This window comes from Aphidius gifuensis, linkage group LG2 (assembly GCF_014905175.1).
Source record: "Aphidius gifuensis isolate YNYX2018 linkage group LG2, ASM1490517v1, whole genome shotgun sequence".
NCBI lineage: Eukaryota > Metazoa > Arthropoda > Insecta > Hymenoptera > Braconidae > Aphidius > Aphidius gifuensis.
This window is the reverse complement of record NC_057789.1, coordinates 9,316,988-9,327,237: the sequence shown is the minus strand read 5'-3', so window position 1 is coordinate 9,327,237 and position 10,250 is coordinate 9,316,988. Positions and strand designations below refer to the sequence as shown.

Here is a 10,250-nt window from a genome sequence, read left to right as displayed (position 1 = left end):
AGTGCCTCGAGTCAAGTATGAGAAAGAAAGTTTATGTGTGTTGATGAGAATATGTGTGAGATGAGATTTTAACTACTACTACCGTGCCTTATTATACATCAAATATTTTGTCCCCTTCCGTCGCGAATCTATTAGAAATTTAATTAAAATATGATAGAGTTAAATGAGGATGCTGAGGTTTGGTAATGATCCCATAAATCGATGTCGAGCTTTTTTTTAAAAAAAAAATCAGATTTTTCCGTTGCTCAATTATATTTAAAGCATAATTTTGATATTTACGGTCTTTTCATTTTTCTCAAATCGACCAGATTTCTTCCGTTCAGTTGGTAATGGTAAACTTTGCAATTATTTCTTTTCTCTTTTTTTGTGTTGCTATATTGGCTGCACTGCATAATTTTATTATTATTTTATTTATATTCATTCATAACATAACCTCCAGAATATGTTGACTCTCACGTCAAATGCAGTTAAATGTAAGAAAAAAAATAAACAACATAAACAACATAAATATATAAATAAATAATATAAATGAATATTGTTTATGATGAGCTCATAGTTCAGTAAAAAAAATCCCAAAATGCACTCATGATTCTTGACAGCATATAAAAACATTCAAGAGTTGCTTGTCAATATGGTCCTGAAAAATGTCATCAAAAATTCAGCATCTCATGACAAATATATTTTATTTTATATATACATACAAAACATCCACCGAAAATATTTAAGGTATGTATCATTTGTTCATTTATTTATTTATTATTTTACAAATTATCATTTTATAAATTTACAAGGATGAAAGTGTATTTTCATTTGATACACCGGTAAAATAATTGTTTAAAAATAATGAATTTATAAATACTTCTAAACATGAAAAAAAAAAAATTTATAAATTATTTAATTTATACTTCTAAACATGAAAAAAAAACATTTATAAATTATTTAATTTATATTATTCAAGGAATCACCAAATGGATTATTCATCAGTTTGAAAACATTTCTTGTTTTTAGTCGTGACTTTGTTAAATATAATGAAACTTATGAAATAATAATGTTACCAAATTTTACAAGTATGATATATCCATCAGTTGATTTACCAGAACAGGTATAAATAAATAACGCTAATAATAATATACAAATTGAAATATAAATAAACATATCAAAATTAATTTTACAGATAATAAAATCGATTACTGGAATATTAGAAGCTGAATCAGCAATTAAAATTGCTGAAAGAGAAGCATTAGCTGGTACATGGGATGGTAAAGAATAATAACAAAGTAATTATACAAAAATAATAATAAGTTTAAGTATAAATATTTATTTTTTTTGAATTTTTAGACATGCAACAACATTGCCACAATTAAATAATGGTAAAAAAATACCACCAAGTAATTGGAAATGTGAAAAATGTGATTTGACACAAAATTTATGGTTAAATTTAACTGATGGTAGTATATTATGTGGACGTAAATTTTTTAATGGTACTGGTGGTAATGATTAATGATCATGTAATTAAGCATTATCGTACAACTGGTTATCCACTTGCTGTTAAATTAGGTACAATAACAAAAAAAGGTAATGGTGATGTTTATTCATATGATGAAAATGATATGGTTGATGATCCAAATTTAATAATACATTTATCACATTAGGGTATCAGTATTTCAAATATGGATAAAACTGAAAAATCAATGGTTGAACTTGAGCTTGATTTAAATCAAAAATTTGGTGAATGGGTTGCATTACAAGAAGCATCAAGTAAATTAATACCAATTTATGGTGCTGGTTATACTGGTTTAAATAATCTTGGTAATTTATGTTATTTAAATTGTGTTATGCAAACATTATTTATAATACCAGATTTTATTAAAAAATAAGTTGATGAATCAGTTAATATATTTAATGATAATTATAATGATCCAGCAAATAATTTCGATACACAAATATCAAAACTTGGTTGTGGTTTATTATCTGGTAAATATTCAATCAAACCAAATAATAATAAATTAAATTAAATAATGAAGATTATAATCGTCAAGGTATATCACCAAGAATGTTTGAAAATTTAATATCACGTGGACATCCTGGTTTTTCATCAAATCGTCAACAATTGATTGTTTTAAATTTAAAGTTGAAGAATATAGTAGTTCTGGTAAAGTAAAATATTCATATAGACCAGAATATTTATTACCATTACCAATACCACTTAATAGTGCAATTAATAAAGATGAAGTTAATACATATGAAAATGATAAAAAAGCAGCTGAACTAAATAGACAATCATTTGATAGAAATAATACAATTATTAGACCACATATTAAACTATCATCATGTTTAGAATCATGTTTTATATTTATTAAAAACAACACTCACTCTTTTTTACAACAATAAACCTAGATGGCATAAAAATCAACGTGTGAAAGAAAAAAAAATAAATAAATACCAATTTCACGTGATAACTATTGTTCAGTTGAGGAACAACATTCAGTAGATATTTGTATATACTTTTTTTAAGAAAAAAGAAAATGGGGAATCAAAATTGACAATAAATAAATTGTACTTTTGGTTTTGTTTTAATACAAATTATCTTTATTTAGTTTTAGTTGAGTCTTAATTTTTTTAATATTTAAAAGGTTATTTTTTTAGTTTTTCAGTATGTTTGTTTACTTATTTATCAAGAGGCACGGTAGTGCCTTGAGTCAAATATGAAAAGAAACGTATTTGTGTTGATGAGAATATGTGTGATTATGAGAGTTACCCTGGTAGAAATATTACTCGGCATTATTCCGGCATTTCTCCGTTTTGGCCCATTTCGGAGAAATTACTCCGGCATGAGGTTGATGACAGAGAAATTACTCCGGCATAAAAGTAGTGGCAGATTTATTTTTCCGACATTAATCTCATGCCGGAGTAATTTCTCCGGAAATGGGCCAAAAACGGAGTAATGCCAAAGAAAGCCGGGGTAATGGCGGAGAAATATTTCTACCAGGGTAACTACTACCGTGCCTTATTATACATCAAATATTTTGTCCCTTCTGTCTCTAATCTTTAGAAATTTAATTAAAATATGATAGAGTTGAATGAGGATGCTGAGGTTTAGTAATGATCCCATAGATCAATGTCGAGCTTTTTTTTAAAAAAAAATCAGGTTTTTTGGTTGCGGTAATATATATTTAAAGCGTAATTGATATTTACGGTCTTTGCGTTTTTATCAGTTTTTATCAAATCGACCAGATTTCTTACGTTCAGTTGGTATAAAACTTTACAATTATTTTTCTTATGGGGTTCTAAAATTGTCTAAAATTCTCTATATTTTTTGTATGGGGTAGTCTAAAATAGACAAGCTTTGAACACCTTGTTTATTTTGATGATCAGGACGTATGATATGTTGTTATTTTTAATTGTAAACGATCAAAAGACTTTACAAAAAGATATGATATCAAACAAAAAACAAAAATAAATTTTTGTACAAAAAGGAAGTCAAGTATTAAATTATTTTTTAAACATACAAAAAAGAGAATATCAAAAGTCAAGTACAAAAGTACTAATTTCTTTAAAAATCATTGACCCATATGAATGGTCTTAACTTTGACAAAATTTTATACTTGACCCCGCCGGTTCCTTTCAAATAAAATTTTGAGTCTTTCACACAAATTTAGACTCATCAATAAGAAGTGAAAAGTAGAAGCACTTCATCTGTATCAAATTGATTAATACGAATATGAAACATAATACGTATGTAATACTGAACTATCATACTTAGCCAACCACTCGTGAAAATATTTCTCCGCGATTGCTGTATTTCTCACGATTAGTCTGAATTTCTTTAAAATTAACCCATACGGAGAAATGTGTGAAAAAATTTTCAAATTTTCTGAAATCGTTGTTAAGCGGCAAAAAATGACGTCAGTAATATAGTTCAAAAAGTAAAATGTAGGGGCGCTTTTTAATCTATAATGCATAGAGGTGGGTATAAGCATAAATAATAATGCATAAAGTCGGTATAAACATCCTAATAATGCATATTGCATGATATATGAAAGATGTACATTATGTATAGATATCCGTCGTCAATATTATAAACAATTATAAAAGTGTGTAGGCTTGAAACTTTATTTGGGAAGAACCGGGGTCAAGTATAAAATTTTGTCAAAAGTTAAGACCATTCATGGGTCAATGATTTTAAAGAAATTAGTACTTTTGTATGACTTTTTGACTCTTTTTTGTATGTTTAAAAAAAAAAAAATAATAATTTCGAATACTTGACTCTCCTTTTTGTACAAAAATTTATTTTTGTTTTTTGTTTGATACATGTATTGTTTGTTGATTTGTGTTGAACGCAATTTTTATTTCTTTTTGAACTACAAATTGGAACATACTAAAATTAATATACTATATTCATAATAAGAATAATATAACAGATAAAATTTTTAAATAACAAAAAAATTGCTTCGAAAAAATGTGTCTCATGTGTATGCTTGAAAAATTTTATCAGCTTATTAACAATAATTATTTCCATTATTTTTTTTTTTTTATCATAATTAAAAAGAACTCTATTTTCGTTCGTAATATTTTTAAAACTTAATTATTCATAATCGCTAATGTTCTTCGACTATATAATGAATTGAAAAATTGTCATTTTCACTATATATATATAATCAATTTTCAGAATCAACTTGTGAAAAATAAAAAAATAACTAACTTAAATAAAGTCAGTTTAATTATATATTTATAAACCGTATATGTACATAAAATTAAATATAATATTAAAATAATATATTAATACAATTTATTTATTTTTTTAAATTAAAATTATTCAATCACTTTATTATATTTTAAATTTTTTTTCAAATAATTATTTTCAGATGAAGAACATATTAATATTGGTATCAATGATAGTTTTTGGTTTGGGTACACTTTTTTGTGTAAATTCTTCATTACCAGACGCATTCAATGATCCTAATAATGAATTTAGTTTATGGAACAATGTGGCTAGTTCATGTATCGATAATAATAAAGGATGTTACAAAGGAAAATGTTGGACACGCTGTGTAGAAGCTTTACGAATGTGGTGCTATTCTAGAAAAGACAGTGGCCCAAACGCAACTGCATGTTACTGTGATTCAGAATGTCTGTCATGTTGGAAATGTTCAAGTATATGTTTTTGGTTTTAATGATTGATTATCAATGTTAAAATAAATATCAATTAGTAATAACTTATCCTAATTTTATCTGATTACTAATACGTAAAAATTTTATATTTTATAAAAATCATAATATATAATTGAAAAAGATAAAGTTCTCTTTATTATTACTATGATTATACTTTTATTGTAATAATTACTTATAAATATTCTGCGGAAAAAGAGCATAGTAAATAATAAATAATAATAACACCATCAGATAAAATTACCATTCAATTATCAGGATATTTATAAAATTTAAATCGATTATTGATGATGTTTCAATTGATGCTAGTAATCAGCAAGTAATCTTCCAAAAATGTTATATTGAAATTTACGAAAATATTGTAAACTGTAAAAATAAATTTATATTTATTCAAACATAATTGTCTTGATTATTTACTCGAAGAACATTATCTATTATGAATAATTTAATTTTAAAAATTACGAATAAACATAAAGTGCATGGTATAATTATGATAAAAAAAAAATAATGAAAATAATTGTAAATTTTTAAATTTTAATTGGTTATAATTGCTAATGTTCTTCGAGTACATAATAAATTGAAAAATTATTGACAAAAATAATTATTGTTAATTAGATATCAATGGTTACAAGTATAAAATTTATATTTAAAAAATCATAATATATAATTGGGAAAAGTAAAGGTCTCTTAATTATTATTATTATACTTTTAATGTAATAATAACTTATGAATATTCTGCGTAAAAAAGGTAGTATAAAAGAATAATACTATCAGATAAAATTACAATTTAACCATCAGGATATTCATAAAATTTAAATTGTTTATTAATGATGTTTTAATTAATGCTGTTGCAAGTAATCTTCTAAAAATGTTATATTAAAATTTAAATAACGTTTTGTAAACTGAAAATAAAGTTATTATTTGCAAACGTAATTATTCTTAGTTATTCAATTGGCTGTATTTGTATGTCTGTTATAGTTTCATACGATTTATATATGTTTATTTATTATGTATTATATATTTATAATGTTTTGCAATATTTTGACGAGAAAAAATATTTTTTCACTTTTGAATATACTAATAAAATAAAATTGCTAAATATTTATCGAAATAATTTTTACCTGTTTACTCTCTAGATGACAGATTTAGACTGCAAAGTAGAGGTACTGACGAAATACCACTTACAGCTTCATGCAATGTAGAATTTCCATAAGGTTTATCTAAAATTCTATGAGTTTTACAAATAATATTTAAAAACATTTTACTGATCCACAAAAGTAGTTGAATACTCCAAATTTGATTCCAATGAAACCACCATGATTGTTTACTCTTTGATGTTGAATAATAATGCAAATTTACAGAAAACTACATAATATATTTTTAAAAAAATAAAATAAAATAAATTAACAATAACCATGAAGAAAATTAATTAAAGAAAAAAATACTAATAATTATATAATTGTTCATTTTTAAATTGAAAATAAATTTACTTGTCAAATTTATTAATAATAAAAAAATTAAATTTCAATGAATCCAGTGTATAATTATTATTTGAAAGAAAAAAAACTCTTTTTCTTTACATCTATATCTGTAGAAGGAATTCAAAAAATTATTTGAAATTATTGTTTTACAAAAAGGCACATTTATTTAAATTTTATCCTTGAGTTATATTTATATAAAAAACGTTGTTAAATCTATTATCAAGAGAAAAAAGAAATAAAAAAAAATTATGAACAAAAAAAAACATGTTGTTTGTCACGTAGGCAAATGTTTAATTGACAATATTATTTTTTTAAATGAAAGAAACGATTGCAATTTATTAAATAAAATACTTGTTTTATTGTTTGTGTTCAAGAGAAATTAATAAATAATTTTATGCATTTAATTATTATACAAAAATTTCGAAAATATATGTTTTAAAAAACGATGAGATAAAAAAAGAATCAAACATTTGTTATTAGTATTTTATGAATAATATATTATAAAATATTATTATTATTATTATCAAGTTAAAAAAAAAAAACATTTTTGATGTTTAATACAAGAAGTTGTTATTCATCGATAAAATAATAAATTAAAATTAGAAATAAACGCATCGATAAATCAATAATTAAAAATTTCAATCAATTTTATTTTTTTTTTAAATTAAATTTTTATTTCTTTTTCCGTGTATTTTAAAATTTTATTTTTTTTCAATTTATCATCTAAGATAACAAAATAAAAAAATTTATGTGCGTAGTTAATTTATATATTTATTGGAAAGACCAGAATATAGTCATTAACTTATCAATAAAAATCACAGTGTGTGTGTTTTATCGACGTGGATTTTTTTTTGATAGATTGTATCGCCATATTTTGTAGAAAAAAAAATCAGTTCTTGGTTGACCATCGTCGAGTTTATACTTGAAAATATCATATTGACCCTGATTATTGATTTTAAAATTACTTTTTAAAATTTGCCTCCCAAGGTCATTGCTTGAAGAATTTTTAATTGGTTCAAAATGAGAATATGTAAGTATAATTATTAAAATTTTAATTTTGATCTATTATAATAATAACAATTATTAAATTTACAATATATTAAACAAAAAGTAATAATTTTTAACCAAATGTAAATTTATACAATAATGCATGAAGGATATATTTTAATCACAATTAATTATTCAAAGCATTGCTTGCGAATAAAATATGATTTATATTGTTTATTTTAAATAAATGTTTCAGCAATTATAATTTTTGCCGTGTGCTTTGGACTGCTTGCCTGCACCAATGCAAAAAGTTTCTACTCAGTTGGGCCAGAAAGTTTTTTATTACTCTTAACGCAACGAAACTTTTATAGTGCACCCTTTGCAAAAGATTTTGAATTGATCACAGTTGGAGAAGAGAAATTTACAGTCTCTCCAAAAATTTCACATTTTTATACTGATATGACTTTTAATTGTGGAAATAATAACTTATACCTTCTAAAAAGTCGAGATCGTCGCAAATATGTTGGTAAATAAAGTTCAAAGCTTTTTTCTTTTTACCGCAATGCAACAAACTATTTATTGTAAATATTTTTTCAGTTCCACGTAACTTGATTGATATATTACACTTCAATGAAAAAAATGAATTAAAAACAATTGGTCAAACTAATGATATGTTTGATGCTGCAACATCAATTTCATTTGATTGGACAACAAAACTGTTGTATTTTTCTGAACATAGATATAGAAAATCTTCAATAAAAGTTACAGATGAGACATTTGATTATAGAAAATACATTATTTTTCCCCAAGAAGAACTAACTATTGAAGCAATTGAAGTTTATCCAAAGCGAGGGTGAGTAAAAAAAAAAATTCACAACATAAGTTAATGTCATGATTGATAGTTGTTCAACAATTTTAAAAATTATAAATTACGTTTTGCAAATAATATTCATAAATATAACGAATAAGTGGATCATTTGCATAGCTTTTTAATAATTTTTTTGTTTTTTTTTTTTTTAAGCGAGTTATTTTTCTTATCTGGTAACACTATTTGGTATACTTCCAATTCACCGGGTAGTACTGCAACTTTACTGTTTTCAACTACAGACTATCGTGGATGGTTAACTGAATTTTCTATTGATTATGCAACTGATATATTGTACTGGATTGCAGTTTCTGGGCGCGATTATATATTGCGTAAGTATTCATAAATAACATCAATATTATATGAAAAAAAAAAAAACGAATTTCTAAATTTTTATTTTTTAAATATCAGATTGTGTCAATATTGAAAATACTGGTCGACCATTCAATAAGGCTGACATTACAAAAATTAGACGAATTGAAGTAGTTGAAGAATCTGCTTTTAATTTAGTAGCATTCAATAATGAACTCTATTGGCTTGCCTACGTCGGTGGGTAAGTTATCTTCTTATTCATCACAAAAATGTACTCATTCGTAAATTAAAAAAAAAAATGATTTTTTTGTTTCACAGGCTTCCAACAGCTGAGTAAGTTATTTTTTTTTTTTATCTAATATAAAAATACACTCATTCTTAAGCTTTAAATAAATAATTTTATTTTTTTTTCCTCAGGAGAAAATTGTATTTTAAAAATGGCAATAGGAAGACTTCTGAAGTATTCCAGACGTTCGCAGATACTAGATTGTCTCTTGTCTCTTCTGTTTGTCCATGTATGTATAATGAATTCTTTTTTTTTTTCACCTCCTTACTTAATTTTCTATCGAATAATTATGATCGAATATTTTTATTAATTTTCATTTTGATTTAGATTAACTGCTGAAAAGGAGAAAGGAAAAAGATATGATTCCAAACAATAAAAGAAAATCTCATAAAATTATTCTATTATTCCCGAAATTGAAAAACAATTATTTTTGCTTTGATGTTAAATAATAATGCAAATTTACAGAAAACTATATATATTCAAAAAAAATTAAATAAACAATATTCATGAAGAAAGTTAATTGAAAAAAAAAAATTCTAATAATTACATAATTGTTTGTTTAAAATTTGTGGAAATTCTTTTTTTGTTGGTAACTAATTTTAATAAAGGATTACAATAATTTATCTCATATCAGCTTCAATGAAAATTGCATGCAACAATAACTACTTTATATAATATTTATCTGGTAAATTACACACGAAATCTTTATACAACGAATTTGTGAATTTGTTATATATAAAAATTTATATAAAACTTTTTTCTACGTCAATTTTATGCTTGCAGAAGATGATGGAAAAGTCATCGCAAAAATGTTGAATCACTTTTATAAAAGTGGCCATGTCAATTTGTTATATAAACCAAAATCACAATAAAAAATATTACAAAATATTGATATCGATTGTCAAATGTACTGCACACGTAGATTTGTTATAAATATATATTGTTATTATAATAATTATGAAATTTTTATTACTTCAATTCCTTCCAATTGTTAACGAATTGCTCAGTGGTTAATGCAACAATTTTTTCGCATTGAATTATTAATTTGATTAAGTATTTTTTTTTTTTTTTTTTTACAATGAATATACTGAAGATAAAGCTACTGATATTATTTTTTTACAACCTTTTTTTTATTTTCATCGAAATTTTA

The 10,250-nt window shown here is 23.9% G+C and overlaps 1 pseudogene; it reads left to right on the top strand.

Annotated features, from left to right (window-relative positions):
- The first annotated feature begins 1,069 nt into the window (after nucleotides 1-1,069).
- Nucleotides 1,070-9,059, top strand: LOC122850335 (annotated as a pseudogene).
- The last annotated feature ends 1,191 nt before the right edge of the window (nucleotides 9,060-10,250 follow it).